General features: G+C 38.0%; 1 protein-coding gene across 8 annotated transcripts in view; it reads left to right on the top strand.

Annotated features, from left to right (window-relative positions):
* The window catches only part of PLCH2 (phospholipase C eta 2), a 116392-nt gene that overhangs the window by 20511 nt on the left and 72835 nt on the right, over nt 1–23046 (top strand). The gene's annotated exons all lie outside the window — the stretch shown is intronic.

Consider the following 23046-nt stretch of genomic DNA (forward strand, 5'->3'; position numbering starts at 1 on the left):
TTTTGGCTCACTGTTTTAAACTGGCACCTAGACTAATCCCCTGACCCCTAAACTCTTCTCCATTAAAACCAGTTAGTTTCTTGGTGATTTTAATGGTGAAATTTGTGTATATGTTTTATAAACTGGTTAGCGTGAAGGAACTACTTGCTTTTTCACTGTTCGTTAAGTACAGTATGAATTATGAACCCTTTTGCTGCATCATAAGATTGACACTAATGTTATAAGTGTTTCCTAAGACATGCTAAACAGCGTAGTTTCTTCATGTAACTGGTAACATTTATACTTGAATAAATGATTGGAGTGTTTCTGAGATGTGCTTAAATAGATGGGAAACTGACTTCTACTCCCAAGTTAAGGAAAAATACAAATAGTACCCTTGCCTGATGTGGTGGTTACAATCTTGATGTGTTGTCTTCTGTGGCTGTAAATAATAATGATATAGCAAAAAAACTGGGGACATGGCAGGTTGGAAGGACTATGTAAGTGCTCTTATTTACCAGACCTTCAAACAGCACAAGTTTGCATCAGTAACAAACTGGCTCTGAATCATTGTCTGACATGCGGCTTAAGTGGTGTATGCACATTTCCCATAAAATGCCTACGATCCCTTCTGATCTTCAACTGAATCTCTAATGGCAGGGAATGTTTCAGTTCTTGGTTTGCTAAATATATGAAGTTTAAAATGTCTTCAAAGATCAATAAGCATATTTGGAGATACATGCCTGTCTGCTTCTGAAACCACAGATGATGTGCATGTTATCCATGATTTGTTAACAAAGAATCATAATGGTGCCTTTACAGAAACCAAAAGATGCATCCACGTTCCTGGCTGTGTGCCTTTCATTGTATCCGTGGGAATGTAAGGTCTGTGTGTTCGAAAAGTAATGTATTTTTAACATAAGCAGGTTTTCAAGTATAAAACCAAGCAGCTGTACACAGAAACTGTGCTCCTGCTTTTAGATTTTCATGTCCAAATGCAGTGGGAACCCAATATTAGGCTGTTTGCTTATTCTTATCCCTTCTTGTCCCCAACAGGTAATGGGTATCTGGTTTTAGTTTGCAAATGTGGCTAATAAAAGTTAACACCTTTCTGAAAGAATGCAAATCTGCCCATTGCATTTTTAGCTGCCTCCCAATGGTGGTTAGCAGAGATGTTTTTCTGAGATGAATTAATTAGCTGGAATATCTTCAGTGGATAGTAGTTTGGGGCTTGTAGTCTCCTTTTGGCAATTAATGTAGATTGGAAACAATGCATGTAAAAATGAAGCTGATGAGACAGGTAAACACAGATGAGAAAGAGGAATAGAATCTTAAAGCCTTGGTGGTTTAAGAGATAAGCACTGGAATTTAAAAGGAATGTGTATCACTTCTTTGCAGGACAGGTAGTCAGAAGATGGCCAGCATGAACTGGCTTTTGAATATAGGTAGAAATGAGATCTGCCATTTATTAAATGGTATCAATCATATCCCCGTTAACCCTTGTTTCTAGGGTTTAATTCAGGAACTAGTAGAGATCAGAATTATGTCTAGCAGGAGAAAAGAGAATACCTATTTTCATATCTGGCATTGCAAGTTTTATTTCCATAGATCTTTGAAGCATCTTGTGCTGGTGATTGATCCTAAAATAGGAAAGTATTTAGATTTAAATCATGTTCTTAAGAACAGTGGATTTGAGGGAAGAAGATTGTAGGAGAAAGGACAATTTATAAGAATTACAGAATTTCATCTATGTGGCTTTGCTAGAGCAAATGTTTGTGTCTGCCAAATTTCTCTTAAGGCAGTGAGGTATGCTGAATCTTTGAGACACAAAAAATAATTCTTCTTGTCAAAGCAATTCATACTAAAAGAAACAAACAGTGGTAGCCCTGTAACTTAGCATTATCCTTTTTGTGGGTGATTCTAGTGCAGTTGCCTATCAACTATTATTTGGCTTTCAACCAGGCTCCTTTATTCAGCAGCACCAAGCGCTCTAAAATATTTTATTCTTAATCTTTACCAGTTATATTCCAGAAGGGAACACTAAATGCTGTGAAAACCAGAAGGAATCACTGTGGTAGAATGCATCTATGAAGGCCATAAGAGCAGCAAGGAAAACCCAACCTCTTCTTCAGAGCAAAACATTTTGGGCCATATTTAAAAACTGTAAATTAGTGTCATAGGATGAGACTGTCAAAGCCAATTGCAACTTTTTTCCTTGATTCTTTCAAGTGCTTCTGGAAAATCTTTCTTGAAGTTGATGGGAGTGGGATTTATACTGCCTCAGGTGGTGGCTTTGTGCCATGAAGTTGTCTGAATTGAGCTGAGATACAGAGCTCAAAGAATAACTATTGTTAGCTGTTGCTCTTTTTTGAGTGTTGACAGCGTGTGCAGAGGAAAATGAGCTCTTCTGTTAGGAAGCTCGAGATTACAGATGTGATTTTGCACATTGGGTGTTGACTGGAGATTGGGTAGGAGGAAGAGAATTGTGTAACTGATGTCTGTGGCAGATGAATTTGTACAGGAGAGATCTTGAGGAGGAAGAGCTGGTTTGTTTCATTTAAAATAAAAAAGTTGATTTAGCCCAAGATTTTAATTGGAACTTCATGTATTCCATACAGGACTCATTTGCTTGAAATACATTCTTATTTACTGTGTATGGTCATGAAGCAGACAACACTAAAAGTTTTGGCTTGGCTCTCACAGGAGATAGGAACTAATTTCATCACAGGAACTAATTTCATCATTTTGGCCAAATTTCCAACAATTGTGAGATCAATTTAGTTTTCTACTGGCTTACAATTTGGGCTTATGTATATTTTTTACTAGCGTTTATGGGGCTGATTATGTTTGTATTGTAGCAGTATTAAAAATAGCTTGTCAGTGAAAATATAATCCATTATTAACTGTCATTACACTAGTTCTTATCTTTATCTTATCATATATTTAGTGATACTAGTGTTCTTCCTAGTAGAGGTAGTCATCATGTTTGATCATTGTTTAAATGTGCTTCTTGGGTTCGCTATATGCAGTAAGTACTTAAATATTCTATATTTATTCTTGATTTTATGCAGGTAAGTGGAGCATCTGTTCACAAATAAATTATTCTAATGACTGCTTTCTTATTTTTAGAAAATAACCATAAAGCATATTCTTAATTGAAAAGTAATCTAAAGGAAATAAACAAATTTTCAACTTCCTGCAAACAGTAACTACAGTTTTACTATTATGCATGTGTTAAATGCATACACATTTTTTCAGCAATGTTGCAGGATTTTTTGATTCTTTCAAAAGTCTGTTGAGGCTTTATTAGTGTACTGTTGCAGCTTAGGCAAATGCCTGAGCATTTAAATGAAGCTTGCATTGAGTGTCATGATCACTAGCAATGGAATGAAGCATGTGCTGAAGTACTTTGCTAAACTGGGGCCTTTCCTAGGAAGTATTATTCTTAGCTGATGAATGTTGAATACTGAAGGCCTGTAGTGGGATCCTGAGCATTCCACTGTCCTCTCTTGGCTTTGCACAACTCTTGAGCTCTCCTGTCCTGAACTCTACAAGCTGTTCGATTCACATCTCGTGGTACTTCAGCATGTGAAGATATGCGTGCTCATATGCTCTGGGGAAGGTTGCCCCACTACTACTATTATAGTGTGTCAATAGAAAAAGAGAAATATTTACAAAAATTGTTTCCTGCCTCTAACTTGCAAATTGCACCAACACTGATAATTTTTTTCTAGCTTTTTCTTATAGATTGGTTTGCAGGGGGGTTGAAAAAAAAAGTGCAGAAATTTAGAGGTGAAATAGGTTTATCACACCATTTGTGTGTTTTCTGGCATTACAGAAGTAAGATGGTATATGATACAGCAATAACTGGAACATAACCTGACTTTTAAGGAACTAATTTTTTGTTGTAGGAAGAATTGTAATTTGTTGCCTCCTGAACAAGAATTGTCCATTATGTACTTCTTTCTGTACATAAAGCTCTATCAGTACTACGTAGGACAAAGTGCAAAGAAATGGCAGAAATAGCTGGAGGGAGAGAAAGTCTTCATTGTGCCTGCGCAGCACTTCCAGCATTCCAGTGCAAGTGGGTCTGAACCTAAACAAAAGCTGGTCTGCAGCTCAGGAATCCCTTTGCAGACTTGTTCAGAACACCCACTTGAGTTTGTTCTTAATTCCCTAATTAACTCTTTATGACTCAGTTTAAATGCTGTGTAGTGACAGCTCTTATCTTTGTTTGCCTTTGTATTGTAATAAGTGCTAAGCAATCTACACAGAAATGATCACAGTACTGTTGAGCTTTTGTCTTGAGTAGCCTGTGCTTTCAAATATGACATTTCAGCTTTACCAGGCCTATGCTGTCAAATGTAATACTTCAGCTTTCTCATTTGGGTGAATATATCTGCAAGAAAACTTAGGAAAGGATGGAGCTAGAGAGTTAACTCACTAGTTGGAATAAATCCATGCAGTTAAGTAAATGCTCCTCAGTCGATCATTTGGTTCCATAGTGTCATAGCTACCTACAATCTACTTCTATACCATACTTATTAATCTACTTCTATACCATACTTATTAATCTACTTCTATACCATACTTATTAATTTTAGATGACTTGAAACTCTTGGTATTCTTCTGTGGTCTTCTGATTTGTTTCATCAGTTGAGACAAAGTTTTCGAAACTTGTTGCTTTTTTTGGAATAAAAACTCTGCATTTCTGTGTAGGCTGTATATAGATGAGGAATAAGATTGCTATGTAAGAAGGAAATCTGCATGGAATGCAATTAACTTTTACATAATTTTGCTGAATAATGTGATTCAGCATTATTACAGGAGCATTGGGAAAGTCCAAAATCAAGGAGATATATGGCAAATTTGGTAATTCTCTATTTTTTCAAATATGTTCTGGCATGTCTAGACTCACTTTTCCCTTGTAATCTGATGAAAGAGTGTTGTGCATAGACATGCAAAATCCTGTTTGCTTAGATATATAGTACATCAGATTAGCCTGGAGAAGTACTTAAGATGGCCTTCAGCATGTGGCTCTAACATGCTGCCTGTCTACATGAGCAGCGCTTCTGTCATGGCAGGGTCTTGGGCTAGGTGATCTTTGAGGGTCCCTTCCAACCCAAACCATTCTGATACAAGTTTAGCTGAAGAACAGACACAAAAGTGATATTATGTGAATTGGCATCAGCTGTCTGAAAGGAACTTGAATTAAAGCTAGAGATCTGTGAAACTGCCCATCAGTTAAAAACAAAATGTGAACTGATACCATGGTTCTACTAGTTCTGTGTGTATTAGTGAGTGACTGAAGAATGGATACTGGTTCAGGGTGGTTTCCTTGATGCAGTTTGAATCAAATCTGAAAAGACACACTGTTTATCCCAAGTGTTTAGACTTAAACATGTCACTTGCCTTGATTTGGTACTATGTAGACAGTGGATACTATAAAATTCTGACACCAAATCCTGAAGTTTTTACATAGTCTCAACTTAAAGAATTATGCTTTCAACACCTTTTTTCCTTCCTGGATGGAAAGTGAGGCCATAGTGTAATGAACGTTGCAAGCTGCTGTTTGTCCTCTTTTTGCTGCAGAGGCAGAAATGGACAAGTGAGGCTTGCAGAATGCACTATTGTTTGGCAATGTCAGCATATACTAATTTAAAGTGTTCATGAGCCTATGGACTGTTGTAATAAAGACATGAATCTAAGGATATTATACTGGACTGCTCAGCAGACCCAGATTCTAGTTCTGATTCTGTTACTGACTTCTTGTTTGACTGGTTTTGTAACTTCACTTTGTCCTTCTGTTGTCTCTTATTTTGATTATAAGTGGGAACTGCTATTCCTGCACTACAGACACTTCCTAGCCATGTTTGAGTCTTTATTAGTGCTGAAATACAAATAATGTGCAACCTAAACTTTCATTTTTTAAAACAAAAATTTGTTCTATTTGCAGGAATACATGTGTAAATAGGCAGTCAAATGTTTAGGTGCCTGAGACATCACAAACTGGTGTACTTTCATCTCAGGTGGTAGTGGTCTGGAGCAGATCTGAGGACTGATGAAACAGTGAAACTGAATCAATTTTCAGTTTGAAAAAGGCTGTTTCCTGTTGTCCATGCTCATGAAGTGTTCTTTAATACCGTTGAAGTCTTTGAAGAAAAATTGCTTGAAAGAGTTCAGTCTTTGACCTGTTTTATCTCCCATTTAAGAGATTACAAAATTGTAAGATATTGTGCTGTTTGTGTAACCCAGTGTATTGTAAAGGAGAAAGTGTCTTGCATTATTTGATGACTAGAGCAACTTCTGGTCCTTGGGTCATTTTGTGTTAGAGAAAGTAATATTTGTCTGTAATTTAACACTAGAGGGCAGCGGCGTTCTTAATTTTATCCATACATTTGTTACATTAGATACATGCATGTCCCATAGATACATTACACATATCTGATATTTGTGAATCATATATGGCAGAAGGTACCAGGAAGGCATTTGGCTTGGTATGCAGTCCGTGCTCCTCTCCCACCTCCCCACAGAAAAGGGTTGAGCAGACAGCTCGGATTGAACCACTTGAGCCCAGGCTACAGGGCCTTAAAGTATGTTTCCAGCTGCAAAAAAAAAGCTTAGCAGGAACTTGAACAACCATTTTTGTGATGGCTCATTAGAGTTTCTCTTGCAGATTATTTCAGCAATCTTCACCTTAAAAAAAAAAGTTATAAAACTCACTAGAACTTAATATTTGGTTAAATGTATCTCCCAAAACCTGAGATTTATAAAATCATTTGAAGTTGAGTAATATAGATGTTGACGTGTTAAGGCAATGCTTAGTTGCACTTCATCGCTTATTTGCAATGAGTGATTCCTTGTAAGCATCCCTGATATGGGTTGTATTTCCATATAATCATTGGATTAAAAAAAAAATCTTACAGCAATGCATACAACTTAATTCTTATTTTACAGCTGATTGAGGAATGTTAATCTGAATTTATGACAAATTTTGAAAGTACTTGGCGTGGTTTTGTGTGTAATAGTTACTGGCTTTTTTTACTTATTGTATTAAGCATTGTCATTATTAAAGGACCTGAATTGATGCTGACGTGCACATGAAAAGGATAGCTTAAGATATATGAACAAAACAATTGAGCAATCAAATCCTAGGAAACTAGCATGAGAAGACTGAGGGGAACTAATAGTTGAAATTAATGAAAGCATTAATGAAAAATAACTAAATGGAAGATTTGGATTGATTGTAATACTTGGGTGATTTTGTTGTTGTTTTGAGATATTCAAAGGTATGTAAAGCAACTAATTTAATTTCAGATAATTTGTGCAAAAATTAATCTAGATGTATCTGAAACATTTAAAATGCAAGAGTCCAATAGGGTTCAAAAGTACTCTGATGTACTGCACCGAATGAAAATCTTTTTTGAGGCTGCTAGCGTTCATGATGAACCAGTTAAAACTCATCTGACTAAGCATTTTACGATTGCAATAGAATAAATCTGGAATATTTCAGTCCAGTTTAATGATCTTGACCTGTGCTCTCATGATACAAAAGCAACATAAATCTCTCAGCCTCTAGCTTGTGTTCAGACTAATGCAAACGCTTCACAAGCTAGATTCTTTCTCAGCTGTTTTCTTCCTTTACCTGTTCAGAGTGGCCTTACAATACTATTATTCTGGCTTATATCTATTTCCGATCCTTCTGTAGGATAAATGATGATACAAGGCATAGCTCAGTAGTAAGTCTGGACCAAGCAGTGTATGAGGATCTTGCATTTCATTTTGACTGTGCTGAACATTGGCATCTTGTCTTTTAGTTGATGTGATTCATATATTTCTTTTTCCTGTCTTTGAGGAATGTATATTTGTTTTCTTAAGGATATTAGTTTGTATCAAATAAACTTTTTAAGCCTTGCCATTTAGCCCAAATAGATTCATCAGGCAATGAAAAACTGCCAAGCTTTCTAGATTAATTTCTTTCTTGGTTTTGTTAGGTCAGGATATTTGTTTGCCTGTTTTTTAGTGAAAGGTATTGCAATGTAGGTCTTGGAGGCTCTGTGCCAAGATGCCTAAAGGTGTTTAGTCTCCTAACTCCTATTTAGGCACGGATGTAACCACTGAAATGCGTTGGAAGCCAGGAGCCTAAATACTATTGAATTTGACACCTGCAAGAGAGCAGAGATGTCTTCAGTTTGTCTCCAATTCACACATACTTTGACCTTGGGTAGTGATTTTGTTTTAGAATCAGGAAATACTAATAACTACCTGTCTTTGTCTTAGTGGAGGATAAATGCGTGGAATGTTGTGAAACTGTCAGAAATGGCAATGGGAACCATAACGGTACTGAAGACGGAGGTCTGATTTGTTGGTCGTTCTCCGTTGTCAGTAGGAATATTGCAGTTTGGCCTCACCTTTCTTTGCTCTGTGCTATTGAAGTCATGTGACTGTAATAAAAAGGGGAGAGTTGCTTGGATAGTCAATTGATATGCTAGCTCTGTTTCTTCTGTAAAAGTTAACTAGTGAAAACAGGGTAAAAGGTACTGATTGAACTATCTTGCAGAACCAGTGTGTTTTCTGTACTGGAGAAAAAACCCCAGTGTATTACACATGTAGATATAGCCATATGTTAGCTTTACAGTAGAAATCTGCATCTCAGATTTTCATTTCTGTAACTTAAAATCAATAGACCTTCACCCTAAAGCTTGAAAAGGAAAGTAACAAATAGCAGGTTTGATGGATTAAATCTTTCTAATGAGCAAAAATTCAACTCAGACTGCCTTTTTCCTGAGGTTGTAAAGACTACTATATTACTCAAGACAATGTAAAGCGCTCTAGAGAATCTGTGAGCAAGTCATAGTGCCCTTACAGAAATAACCAGTGTTAAAGGGGAGACTGACCAAGCACCTCTTTACTTAGCCTTAGACTGCAACAACTGAGTAATATGCTATCAATATCATAGTATTTTCTGATCCAAGCTACCACTGTGATGTTAATGGATCTATTACTGTGTCACTTGTAGAAGTGGAATTATTTTGTTGAGCTAAAGCCTGAGGCATGTTAAATTTTTCGTGTGCTGTTATTAAGAACTTTTATGGTTGAACATGGATTAGAAACTAGATCACCTGAATGTTACCTTCTGTTTCTTCCTTCACCTCCACCAAAATCTCCTCCCTTAAGTTCTCTTGTGCTTTCACTTGTATATCTGTTGCTGCCTGTAAAGATGTTAGAACTATGCAGTGGGAAATGGGACACTTCAAGCAGAATCAATAGTACCGTTTGCACACACATTGCGGAGTCTAGGGGTAAGAATATTGCTAATGCAGTGGTCTGTCTGCATCGCTATTGCCATCTACTGGATGAATGCATAAACGCTAAGCTGGCATGATGAGCACAAACCTAACTAAAAAGGAGAGAAAGGAGACTTTGGAACAAGAAGTTATATTTTATATATATCCTCCATGGTTTTAAAACAGTTCTTGTAAACAGTACAGTGACAAAAACATGATGCCTAAATACAGCTCTTCTGCCATATATGACCAGTACAATGCAGGCTTCCTATGAAACAGAGAAATCACAGAAGAGTGCACTGCATGTGTGCTCATATTTACATAGCCTCCAAACATTCACTTCATCCTTCTAGAGTGCAGGTTTGGAAAGATTAATTCTGCATCGGAACCAGTTCTGTCAGAGTACGGTTATTCCTAGAGCTTTTGTACCTGGCACCACTTGATGGTTATTACCTAGGGCAACTACTACTGTGTTCCCTCAAAACTGCTCCTAGTTGCAAGGCAGAATAAAAGTTCTTGATAGGTGTGAGTATCTGGTAGCAGGGAAGTTACATTTCCTTATAGTTTGATTCTTAGAAACTAGTGAACTAAGTAAAAATAATGCTCAGTCAGATGGTTAGAATAAGTGCAGTATGTTTAGAGGAAGTAAAGTAAGTTCTGGATTGACTGAACCAGTGCTGGAACAATCAAAAATAAAGTCTTTCTAACATTAAGAGGGGAAAAATATGTTCCTTTCATTCATTTGGATGGGGGCTTAGCCTGTGTGTTTCAGAGATGGCAGGGGGGAGGGGGAAGAAATCCAGTATTCTTTAACAAAATTCAACTACATTGGCATTATCTGTGTGAAGTTCTTAAGATACAGCCATTAGCTGTGAATAAGTCTGTCAATCAAATCAGCTCTGAAGGATGCTGTTCTTGTAAGCACTGTAAATGAAAGCTGAGTCTCTCCCTCATACATTTCCTCAAAAGTAAATTATTTGTATCTGCTGATAGTTCTGGTAAACTTAATCCCCCCGGAAAGTGACTGAATGCAGATATAGCCAAGTGACTCTCAGCCATTGTGTCTTACAGGGTGGACTGCTGTCTGGCTTTGATTTCATTTGGAGTTTGGCACATGGCTTTTTAAAATCCAAGCCATCCTTGACTCTAATACTGTGAAACCTGCCTGGCTCTAGATATTGCTTACTTCCCAAAACATTGAAATGCCCTTCATCTGCAAGCAGTTTTCTTTTTATCTTTGTTCATATTAGAATATTATCTGTCAGTTTGATCTGAGGTTAAATACTTCATCACAGAGAGGAATGCTTTGTTTCTTGAGAGAACAAATAACTTCAGTTGTTTTCTGAAGCAAATCATAGTGGTTTTCTACAGTTAATTAACTATGAGGAACTGCTTTATGTGTGGCTGCTTCTATCTTCTAGGTAAATCCTGGATTCTTCAGCTGCATCACTGGCTATATAGTAAAAAATGAGAATACTCTACTTTTGAGCTCTATCTCAGATATACAAACTGAAATGCTGGAAGTTCCAGACAATTCTTTCAGTAAAGATGACAAAAAATTTTGCACCTGTTCAGAGACAATCCTAATCCCCTTAACTCTGGGGTGTCCCCTACTGAATCAGAAGGGGGTGTGTTGGTTCCTAGTAGGCTAGCAGGATTTGTGATTGGATCTAAGGAAGAACAAAACTCCAGGTTTGCGTCACAGTGAATGAACTTTGTGCTTACATATGGAGATACTTAGAATGTGCCAGACTATTAGTGAAAGTCTGAGAAAATCTTTCCAAGAAAGTGCTCCAGCACAAGACAAATCTCTGTAATAGTGGTAGGTGTAGGAGCTGGGTTGCTGTCAAGATCAAGCTAAGAAGTCAAGAAATGGAGCTTAATGAAAGTTCAAAATGGTCATTTGCTAGAAGCACTGGCATTCAGATTCATGATTGCAGAACTGGTTTTGTTCTTACCATTTACTAGTAGAAATAAGGAATAGATGGACAACAAAGTACTGTTCGAAGGAAGGAGGGGAGAAAAGGTTGGTTTGTGCTTAATTCAGTTTGCTGTCTTCCAGAGGAAAGTGGTTCGTTAGGAAAATCTAGTTCTTTTGACTACTTTTTCTCATGCAGCTCTAGGTAAAAATTTGCATCAGAGAAGTTTTCCTGTGGGCAGGGATTAAAAAGCTAAAACTCTCAAGAGATGCAAATATCTACAGAGCATATAGTATTCCCAGGAAAACACTAAACTTGTGAAAACCTTTGCAGTCCTGGTTGATTGCACTGAACTGGCTATGAACTGTTCGTTATTAGAACAGGTGATTGAGAAAAGTGGAGCAAAATCATCCTTTTTTACATGACCGTAAATTCACAGCAAAGGAACAAACATGATTCTGCTCGGCTAACTTGAAAATTTAAGTGTTTGGGGATGAGGGTGGTGTATACAGATGCAGCCACATTTTATTTTTCTAGAGGCAATGAATTTATTTTCTGTGCAAATAATTTTGTGCTGTTATTTTGGATATTCAGGATTAGAGGTTTTAAATGCTCTACCTGAAGAAGCAGCAAGTATTAGTTGGTGGAGATTAAATATCTAGTAGAGATCTCTAGATCATAGGATTTGTGATCCCTAATCACTCTGGCATAATTGCAAAGGCACACCTCATAGTTGTAAGAAATCATGGCTGTGGCGGTGTCTGACTGTAGTTCCTTGTTAAGCAGTGGAAGAGAAAAGCAGAGGAAATCTTAAAAGAAGGAACATGAGCATTAGACAGCTGTCATAAAGAATTCCCTGTTGCCTTAGAGGAATGGGCATTTCAGTATCAACTGACACTAGAGATACCAGGAAGGAGATGTCAGTCAGTGAGGAGTTAATTGTTCCAGCAAAAAGTAGTTTAGATAAAATCCTACCTCTTTTCTCTCCCCCGCTTCCTCGGGTGTTGTGTACAGTAAAGAAGCTTGTACCATCGGAAAACTGACAGTGATTCCTCAGTGACTGAGCTAATAAATGGGATGAAATTTAAACTACCTTCTCTCACAAACAGAAAGAAGGACTTGCAGAAGAGGGAGCAAGACGGAGAGAAATGCTGAGTATTTTTACATTTTAACATAGGCAATTGAAAAAATTATTCTTATTTCTACAAGACAATGGATTTAGGGAGCCCACCGCAGAAGCACAGTAGGTGGATTTATTCTTTTTATCATATACAGTAGGATTTTAGCTGGAGGATAAATTGTACTCATGCTGAGGGGCACAGTTGTGTTTTAGTACTACTTTGATAACATCACATTACTCTTCCTTTTTTCTCACTTGTCCAGAGATATTTTAGCTGTTTGACCCTGTTTGTTTAGAGGATAATATTTTTTTAGACCTTATGAGCACACTGTCATTCCAAAAGCTTATCTAAGCAGGCATGTTTTAATTATGGCCATAGTGTCTAGATGAGTAAAAAGACTGTCAAGTAAATGAAAATCCATTCCAGTTATTGTAAATGAAATATGTAGTGCTTCAGGGAAATGGTAATGCTAAAGATAGAGCAATTCATAATTATCTGACTTTTTTTTATTTCGGAGCAGTTTCATTAGCTAGACGTTTAAGTGTACTCTGCAAACTTTACTGATGGAGGAAATGAAGGTTGTCTTTTAAATAAGAGGGACTACAGCACAATGCAGTGTGTTAAACTCTGCGCGTGATTTCTTAATGACATTAATCACTGCTATCTGGAATAGAATCCTTTGTGCTAGCTGCCACACAGTTCTGGGGTACCTGTATTCTCTCAGTGATTATACGGTAGTTTTGCTCTTGCAGGTTATGCTGATCAGTTTTGATTGTGCAGTCACTCTTAGCTTTGGCTGTGATACATAGTTCATTTAAGCCATTAACACATTTAGATCTTTAAATTTATTCTCCAATGTTGTGTGGTTTTTGTGCTTCTGTATATGCATATGTCAAATTGCATGTTTTATGACAAAGCATGTTTGTATAGAGGATGATGCTCCTTGTATCTTTGTTCTGTTTGAGAATAAAGCTATCACATCTTTAATGGTGGTTGTAATACTTCAGCTATCCTGTGTGATGAGCCATTTTGAGTAGATAATTAGTCAAGTAAATGACTGACAAGTAAATTACAGTTAATGCATGGAATGCATCTAACTCTTAAAAGCACCTGCAGGCATTCAGGTGCTGTGCAATGCCAGGTCCTCCGAAAATGTTAAACAGGGAGATGGGAGTTTATTCTAAGCTCTATTGAACAACCACTTGACTGTCTTGCAGGGTGTAGTGCTACCTTCTCCGTTTTTTTTTCTGTGCCCACAAAAATACTGACCTTAGGGATATTCTTCCAGTGGAACAGTTCTGTTCTTGCATTTTTCTTCCCTCTGTGGGCTTTACATAACCTTCCCTGCTCTTCTAGCATGCATTTGCCTCAGTACTATTGAGATGCTTATGATTAATCCTCGACTGGGAGAGCTTTTTTAATAGTGCAAGTACCAGATGTTAGATTCAAGCTTCTTACAAACAGGTAGGATAGGGATAAAGTCTGTGTATCATGGTCCTGATGTCCTGTAAATATAGTTTTGGTATCAGAGTGACTTTGCCAGTAACTATCACCAGAGAGTCTGTTCTGAGTTCTTTACTGTCTAGTTTAGAACCTGATTTTCTTTCCTACTGTGAATTCAGGTGGCTTGACTGATTGTGCTGTGTGCAGTTTGCTGTTTACTTCTCACTCAGTAAAAGTTGCTAACTGACTTCAAGTAACATCCAAGCTATGCAGATTTCCCACTTTGATCAGAACAGCTTGAGGCAGTAATAAAAGTTAGAAGTGTGAGGGAGTTGTGAAGGTCTCATGCTACTTTTTCGTTGCAAAGCATGCAGCATAACTAGATAACTTAGGGACAAGAGATGATGCAGTGACAGATTGTTCCGTTCATTTTTTGTAATGGAGAAATAAATATTATATCAGTCCTCAGCACCTAACAGGTGATGCTTATGCTCGCAATGGATGAGACACACTAAAAATGTCAGGAGGCTTTGGCAATTTCTTGGAAGACACCAGCCTGCATTGGCACAGCTTTTTATGTCGAAGACTTATAGTTCATGCAGTGGCTTGTGCACTGAATCGTTGTGTCCTCCTACACAGTGAAATAATTAAAGGCGTGCTTCCAGTTTCTGTGAAGGTTGAACAGTCTGTAGATGTGTTGTTCTCTGTTTCTATTCCTGCCTTTGACAGTGGTTGCACTTTTCCGGGCCAATTCAAAGCCTGCTGAAATCGATGGGAGAGCTTTTCTTTCCGTGATGTGAAGTTATGAGTGAGTCAGCAGCGCATCCCTGTGGCAGTGAGGGCTGACTGCACTTGTGGCACTTCGCAGGGTGTCCAGGTAGTCGAGGGAGGCGCTTGTTCCCTCCCGAGCATCGCTTCTGAGGCCCCATCGAATACTGTTTCCAGTTTGGGTTCCCCAACGCATGGGTGATGTTTCCAACCTGAGACTCCAGCAGCACTTGATTAGATGTTATGGGTCTGGAGCATGTGATGTACAAGGAAAGAGGGTGAGGAAACTGGACTTGACTAGCTTGGAAAAGAGAGACCAAGGAGGGGATGTAATCGCAGTTTTCTGTTGCTAATGGGGATTTACAGAGAAGGTGGATCCTGACTCTTCTCTGAGGTTCACAGTGAAAGGCGAGAAGTAAAGGTCACAAGTTGCAACAAGGGAAACTTGAACGTGGTGGGGTGGGCATGACGAGCGGACACAGACTTCAATAACAGTGATTAAGACCTGTTAGGTACTACACCAAGTTGCCTAAAGAGGCTGTGGAATCTCCAATTTGAAGATTTTCAGTCAACAGGACAAGTACAGAGCAACATGACCTATACCTGAAGCTTTAGGCTTGCTTGGAGCAGATGGCTACACCAGATAATCTCCAGAGGTCCTTACCACCCTAAGCTTATTTCAGCATTTCTGAAGAAAACTACTGTAAGGTGATGCTTTTAACTTTTGCCCCAAAGTTAACATTACAGTAGAAATTATAATTAGAGTAAGATCTGGAATCTCAAATCCTATTTCGTAATTTTCGTTTGCTATGCAGTGATTCAGGAAGCCTGTAAGTTTCATGAATTCCATGCTCATGTCTCTGTAGAAAGTTTGAACACTGTAACTCTTGGATGTTATGGCTCTTGTGAAGTTTAACGAAGCTGAATTTGCATCCTACAGCTGCTTTCATGTTTAGTCTGCCAGTATGCCTGTATTTCGTGACTACTTGTTTTTAAATTAAATTAGGAGTGGCCATTGTATACAGTGGCTAAATAAGACACACAGGCAGGCTTAATGTGATTTGGTTTTGGTTTTTTTGCCATCACAAGGTCATATTTTCCAAACCAGACTGGCCCAGCAGTGGTATGGAAACTTTCATGGTTACCTTCTTCTGGAACTGATGCTAGAGACGCACAGTTTGTAAGCCTTTTTGTCTGCCAATAAATCCTCTCCCTGAAAGTGCAATGTAACAGGATCCTTTCTGGTTTTGCTTTTGTCTGAAAAAAATGCTTACAGGTGGTAGGCACTTTCCCTTCAATGCATTCCCATGTCTGTCTTCGAGGGAAACTGATTCCTTCAGTATGAATCTTTCATTTGCTGTGGACTGTAAGGCTTGATAAGTTAACTTTTCTAATGGATTCTTAGGGGAAGGTATTTTACAAGGACAAAACATGAACACTAACGTAGAGGGAGATGTGAAGTTAATATGTAATGATCACTAATAAGCTAGAGGCATGGGAGTGCTGAAAATGTATAGAAGAATCAACAGGCACATGGAAAATGTTACAGTGGAAGTATTCTTAAATCAAATAATCTATGCATCAGGTTTTAATGATGAAGACTGGTCAAAAAGTTGAAAGAACAAGTCTCAGTTGGAATAGTCAAATGTGGATTTTTATAGCAATGGCTCTCAGAACTTTTGTCAGTGAAGACTTCTGAGAGGCAGAAAACTGTGGCTGTGGTTTGATTAGGTGAGCATTGTCAAGGACTGTCACTTGTCTTTATTCTAATTTTCTATCATTATATGCTTGTTAAAAGCTTAGAAACTTCCTTGAGCAGCCCTTTTCCACTCTTGTTTTGTTTGCAAGCTTTGCATTTTCAAATTGCATCAGTTCTCTTGAACCAGAACACTGTCTTTGGTACTGGGAATTACCTGCCAATGTGTTTCTGGTGAAAATTATCAATTCACTTGCAACCTTCTGTCCCAGTTCAGACTGATACAAAATAGTGAAGACCTTTGATACCCATGTGCTTCTAGCAAGCTTCTTCATTTGGGGTTTCATTCTTTCCCTGTGCTTCTGAGCAAGCTTTCATGCCATGCCCCTGCTGTTTAGCCATTCATGTTCATAAGAGGTTAGTTCTAACCATTTTAAAAAATAAGACCCAGCTGGGGTCAAACCTGATAGTGAAGCTTTGATGCTTGCTGCTGTAGCACATGATTCAAAGTTTAGTCCCCCACAGTTCTCTCCCTTCAGAGGAGTCTCTTCATTTATTCATACATTATTTAGCTGGTGATTTGAGTAACAGATGTGTATGGGGGGGCATTCATAATTTATAACCAAGAATGAACAAACCACGGCCTGTGGTCAGTGAGGACAGACTATATTTGCTGGGTTGTTGGGGGCAGGGGTTTCCTTTAGGGTAGGATTTTTTTTATGCCCTGGGGCCATTGGTCACCTTGAAGTAAGCTCAGCTTTTAGTAACAAAGGCTGATCCTGGGAATTTCTAAGGGCTGTGCCTGAGAGGTCAGAGCAAATATAAAGTGGATACAGGATATCACTAAGCACAGTTAAGCTGCAGCATGGAGGCTATTTTTTTGGTGTTCATACTGTGTAATAAAATATATGGAACTCTGTGCTTTCATTTAATTAGTAGGAAATAACTAAAAGGGGTGACAATAGTTTTAATTTAGTAGATATATATATGTGGAGACTTAAATTTCAGCAAGTTCCTTTATTAAGCTATAAATTACAGCATCTCTGCGATATTTGTAGGACAGCCCTAATGCTTAGGATGCATGACAAGGCATAAACTCATGCCTGCTGAACCCTCCTATTAGCTCTGATGGATTTTGGTTCAGGTTTATGTAGACTTTCCTGTCTCCAGTCAGGAAGTACTTGGAAAGATCATCTTTTGTTAACTTCAAGACTCAAAGCAAGTCCAAAAGAATTTTATAGTAAACATCTAAACTAGAGATGGGTAGAGTAACTTGAATGAAATAACTTACTTTAGATCTATGGAGTTTCACCAAATGTGAAATGTTTTGCAAAATTGATTTTTGTTTGTTTTAATATCAGATTAAAAATACAACAGTATTTCACAGAATGTTCAAATAAACCTTTCTTCAGTTTTGGAACAATACAGATTTTTTGGTTGCTTTCAAAGATCTCATCTCATTTAAGGGTATATATTAGTAATATGTACTACATACTACTAAGTATATATAATATATAGTGTACATATAATATATACTATATGCAACTACCTCATGTGCTTAAGTCAGTAACTATTTTGATGAAACAAAACACTTTGATCTAAAGTACATGTATTTTGGGCACTTTCCTTTGTAGAAATCATGAAAGAAAACATTCCCAATTCTCTTCACAATTCAGTTCTGCAATGCTGTCCACTGATCTTTCTGATATCTGAAAGAAGTGGTGCGAGATGATCTAAGCAAGCAAGACAAGAACTGAGACTTGTAACAGGAGTAGAATAAATATAACTGCTTTAAAAAAAAGGGAATTTTGGAACAAAAATTTCCAGTCCCATATGTTTTAAATCTGTCTCTGCTAGCCGGCGTTTGTTTCATGGCTGAGTCTTTGGTTCCTTTCAGGAGGTAAACCAAAGTAAGGCTTTAGCACACTTAGTGGTTCTTGGAAAGGAATTTGAGTTTCATTCCTGAGTCTCTTCCATTTCTAACTTAAAGCCCATCTGTGAAAGACCAACATTCTGAGTGAAGATTTTGCAACATGGGTCTATTTCTGCTTCTGATATTTTTGTACAGAGCAAATGGTACTGGTAGCATGAGTATGATTGACAGGAACTGAGGCACAATCAGGTCTTTTAGTGCTGGGCTTTATTAATAAATAACAAAGATCAAAATATTGTCACTTGTAGTTGTGTTTTTATGACAGTATGTGTGTTAAAAACATATCTCTGTGTAATTCTACCCTGGAATTAGAATTAGTATATTAATGGCTCTATCTACACATGCATATGTGATACAGTAGTTAACTGCAGCAACTTCTTTTATCAATGTTTGCCTTTTAAAGACTGAAGACGGATACAACACGTTCTCTGAGCAGGGCATTACCTGGTACCTGAGGACCAAAAAAAATACAGCTGAGGGGAGAAAAACATGCTGAACAGGGAATTGCAATCCTCACAATGCCTTTGTAACAGCACAGCAGGAGTGACCCGTAAAAGCGAATCTGTGACTATAGGCAAGTTCATGTGGAAGATGTCATGGAGCTGCTTATGGATGACAGGGCAAATGAATGCAATTAGTTTATATAATAAAATGGACTTGGTATTTTGTGGTAAGAGTCTGACAGGTGAGAGCAGGAGGGAAGAAAGGGAAGGTGAACTAGCTTTCTGGTATGAGACAGCTTAAGACTTTAGCTGGGTAACACAGTTTAAATTCCACATGTCTCTGCATCTTGCAGAGAAACCTAATTTTTTAAATCTCCACAGGCTTCTCAGAGACAGAAGATGCTAATTTTAGAAATGTGGCAGCTCGTCTTCTCCACCCCCTTCCTTTTGCTGCCAGAATGCTTAACAATCCAGTAAACAAGCTGTAGAAAAAAGGGGAATAACCTCAAGAGCTGAGGGTGTTGGCCTTTTGTCAATGGCATTTTTGGGGAAGGGGTTGCCCCCCTGCCCCGTGGGTCTTGAGTTTGAAATCAATTTAAAAATAGAAAGTAACAGTTGAACCAACAGTAAAAAGAAGTACTTAAAGGTGTAGTAATCAGGACTAGCAGTCTGCTTTCACTGACCTGATTAATTCTGCGCCAGTACTCAGGATGGTCTAAGTTAAAGCGCACTGCATAAGAAGAGTGCTTGGAAGAAAGAAACAAGCCCTAAATTTTCACAGTAGGAGTTGGATATCTCATTTTAGGTGTTCATCTATACCCTGAAAATCTGATATGGGAAATTGCACCCTTCTCCCCATACTATCTGCTTAGGGAGTTTATTATGTATTACAAACCACAAAGTACACTGGAATAACTTGTGTTTTGAAATGCCTTTTTACTGTGCAAAAAGGTGTGTTTGTAATAATAAATATCCAGAGTCCAAAACAGTGCAGTTAGTGGACTATAATTTCCATACTCTATACTGATTTCCTTGTGTAGCTGCATCTTTATCCTCTGCTTCAATCTCATGTGTGAAAAAGTTTGGAAAATGTTTATCCAAAAATCCAATGTATTAGTTGCAACTATCTAAATATGAGGCTGACTAGTGCAAGTTGGTTTGTTTTCATTTTGATAGCAGGTAGAGTGATCTGATTGTGTTAGCTAGAATTTTCATGATGAAACTTTTTATTTAAGAACTTCCAGTGCAAAGTACCCAAAGTTTCCTTTGACTTACGAATGCCCACCACTTTCGAAGTCTGTTTTATTGTAACTGCTTTTGTGGGCACTTTAAGTTGTGTGCATGTAAATAAAAAAGCTATAGGAAAACATTTAAAATTAGGCATTCATTGTTACTTCAGAGTATCTGTATGACTAAAGGCTTTCTGTTAGACCTACACAAGACACGTGTGTGTGTTCTGTTTAGAAAATTTGCTATTTTTTAAGTAGGAAATGTGAGGCAGTGAAGTGTTCATTACATTCAGAACACGTGGATAATAAATCTGCTTAAATTTAACACGCATCATAATTTCAAACACCCTCGAGTGTCTGGAAAGTTTAACAAAGCATGAATGCTTCATCTACTTAGTGCTTATACAGAGCAATGCATTTATCTTTTTCAATTTCTTTGGAACAATGGAGCAGAGTGCAACACAGCTGCTTTTTATATATGCAAGCATATGTTGTGTTCTATTACTAATTAGTAATTGAGACCACCTCACTATGCATTTTTCAGCCTTTCATAGCTCAACTGGCTGAAAACTGTGTGTCTGCTCAGAAATCCAGGTCATAGTTGTGACTGAATTGCAAGTTTTAACGCTGGGGAGAGAATTAGATTAATGTAGTTCTGGCAGCCATGATTCTCTTCCGATTGTGGTTGTTTTGCACCTTTTCCACAGTGGTCTAAGAGCGCTGGCACTAGCTCCTTAGAGGAAACTGAGCTTTGCAGACAATAAATAGGTTGTAGGATAAAAGTATGTCAAAAGCAGTAACATGAACAAGTACAGAGAAGGGAACTGTGAGCATGCACCCTTCCATTACTAACAGAAGCAAAATGGAATGAAGGAATTGTGTTGGGCTGCATTCAAGCAAGAATTCCAGTGCATTTCTATTTTTAAGGGGAGAAAAAGATTATGTGGAGAAACAAAGGGATCCGAGGTAATTTAGTGTCAGTCTCTGAGCTGTCTCTCTGTTGCTTGGGTGCATCTGTAATAACGAGACCTGCGCTGTAGTAGCTGAGATTTAGCCCCTCACTTGAGGAGTTTACAAAACTAAGCAGAAAAGACTGGGAATGTCTTGGGAGGTAGGAACAGGAGAGTCACTGAGAAATGATCCTCAGGTTAGTAGCTGAATGAGGAATTGAGCCTGATTTCCTGTTCAGTGCTGTATATACTCAAACACACACCCTTTCCCAGCAGACTAGAATGTGTGGAAAATCAGTCCTTTCAGATATGCATTCATTCCCCTGAACTATTTCTCAGACTGCAGTTTGTACTTGATATTGAATACAGCCCTGTCATGTGCTAACAAAAGTCAAAGATAAGCAACTCACAACTGGTAAGGAATGCCACTTGTAAGATTGTACTTCAAAAATGTGACTACGGAAGTAGATGAGGTTTCTTCTGAAGGAGCAAGATTATGGTTTTTTTTTATACTACTTCTGCTGGTCCTGGCCATTTGGATTGAAAGAGCAGCCTATAAGCTGGGGGGAGATATTAACAATTCAAAGTTAGTGAGTATCAATGTTATCTGAAGTGGCTAAAACAGCTGTTTCAGTAAAGTTTGACTTGATTTTGGTTAATATGGATTTGAAATTCAGTTACTGCAGCTTTCAGAAAAGCATGCAAGTAGACTTTATTTGCTTGATAACCGAATGCTTGCAAATCGCCTGAAGGCAGAAGCTTAAAACCCTCTGTTTTAAGGTTGGATGGATCTTTTTGCATTCCCAGATACAAGTAGGCAGCTAATGCAATCTTCAAAAGTTTTAGCTGACCAAGTCCTCTTCAAGTAAATAGGAAGTAGATCCCTCTCTGATTCTGAAAATTAGATACTTATGTACATGTCTACTGGCATAAACATCTTTTAAAATCTGGCAAAGAGTAATTAAGTGGCTTATGATGTTTCTCAGAAAGGCTATGACAGAATGAGGACTTGACTGCCCATCTCTCCTAAGTCTGTGGTTGGAGCTGAATGATTGGCATATACATCTTGTCACTGAGAAATGCCCTTCCCCTCACTACTCCCACTGGCAAAAAGGTTCTTCAAAGGATGATAAGACTCCACATTCTGGGAGTGGCCTTTAGAAAGGCTTAGCAGCTTCTAATCTTAAGAAGCAGAAGCATCAAAATTTCACTGGCTGATGTGTTCTAATAAAATACTAATTGCTGTCAGGAGGACAATAGTGATTCTTCACTAGTATTAAGAGTGCCTGTATAGTACAGCTTGACTGTATAACTTCTGGTAGGGACTTCTGCTTTGTGGGTGAATAAAAATATTTTGCTTCCCTTTTTTCCCCATAAAATACAGATATTAGGAATACCACAGTGCATGGTTGTACTTCAAACATGATTCCTTCCTAGAATACCTTTAAGATCTGCCTTCCCTTAGCTGTCAGGTTCCTAAAGACAGATAGATGTTTGCCTGAGAACTCTGTTTGTACAGACTTAATACAGCTATGGCTGGCGGCAAGGCATCTGCATAGCCACGTAGTCACTCCCAAAGGTTGTTTTTTACTGTTGAATATGGGCTGGTTGTAGTTTGGGTATTTAATAATATTACAGTGAGAGCAATTGTGTGGCAAGATATAACACAGCATTTGACTTTTCAATTATAAAACTACAAGGGACAAAGAGGAGCAGCAAGCCAAGGGATTTTTATATTTTGCTTGTAATGATCTTAAAATAAGTAGCATGCGTTCCAGCAGAAAACAGCCTAAGCCTTGTATCTGTCTGTCTGCAGCTGTCACTGGAGCAGCTGTAGATTTTATCTCTTGCAGACAATTTAAACTACTTACCGAAGTGTTTTTGCTTAAGCAAGGTGGCCCAGATGATTGTCTTTCATTTCTAGATTCTTAGTCAGAAGTCTGAAAACATGTTGGAAACTTGTTTATAAAACACCACAGGAAATGGAAATGCAGCATAAAGGCTTATGGTATATGTGTTGCTGAAGTTGTAGCACTATGGAGCACTCATCAAAGTGGTTGAATATTAGTTCAGTGTGGTAGGTAGTTCTTAAGGCTTTCTAAGACCTTAAGATCTCTTTGATATTTTCCTTCCTTCTTTACTGCCTTTCCCCCTTCTTGGCTAGATGCAAGCATCTTCTAATCTTGCTTAATACAGATTTTCTTTCTGAAAACCTTGAATGGCCAAGATGATTTGAAGAGAATATGCAAACAAAGTTAAGTTCTGCCAGTCTCTGAAT

This window comes from Grus americana, chromosome 21 (genome assembly GCF_028858705.1).
Source record: "Grus americana isolate bGruAme1 chromosome 21, bGruAme1.mat, whole genome shotgun sequence".
Lineage (NCBI taxonomy): Eukaryota > Metazoa > Chordata > Aves > Gruiformes > Gruidae > Grus > Grus americana.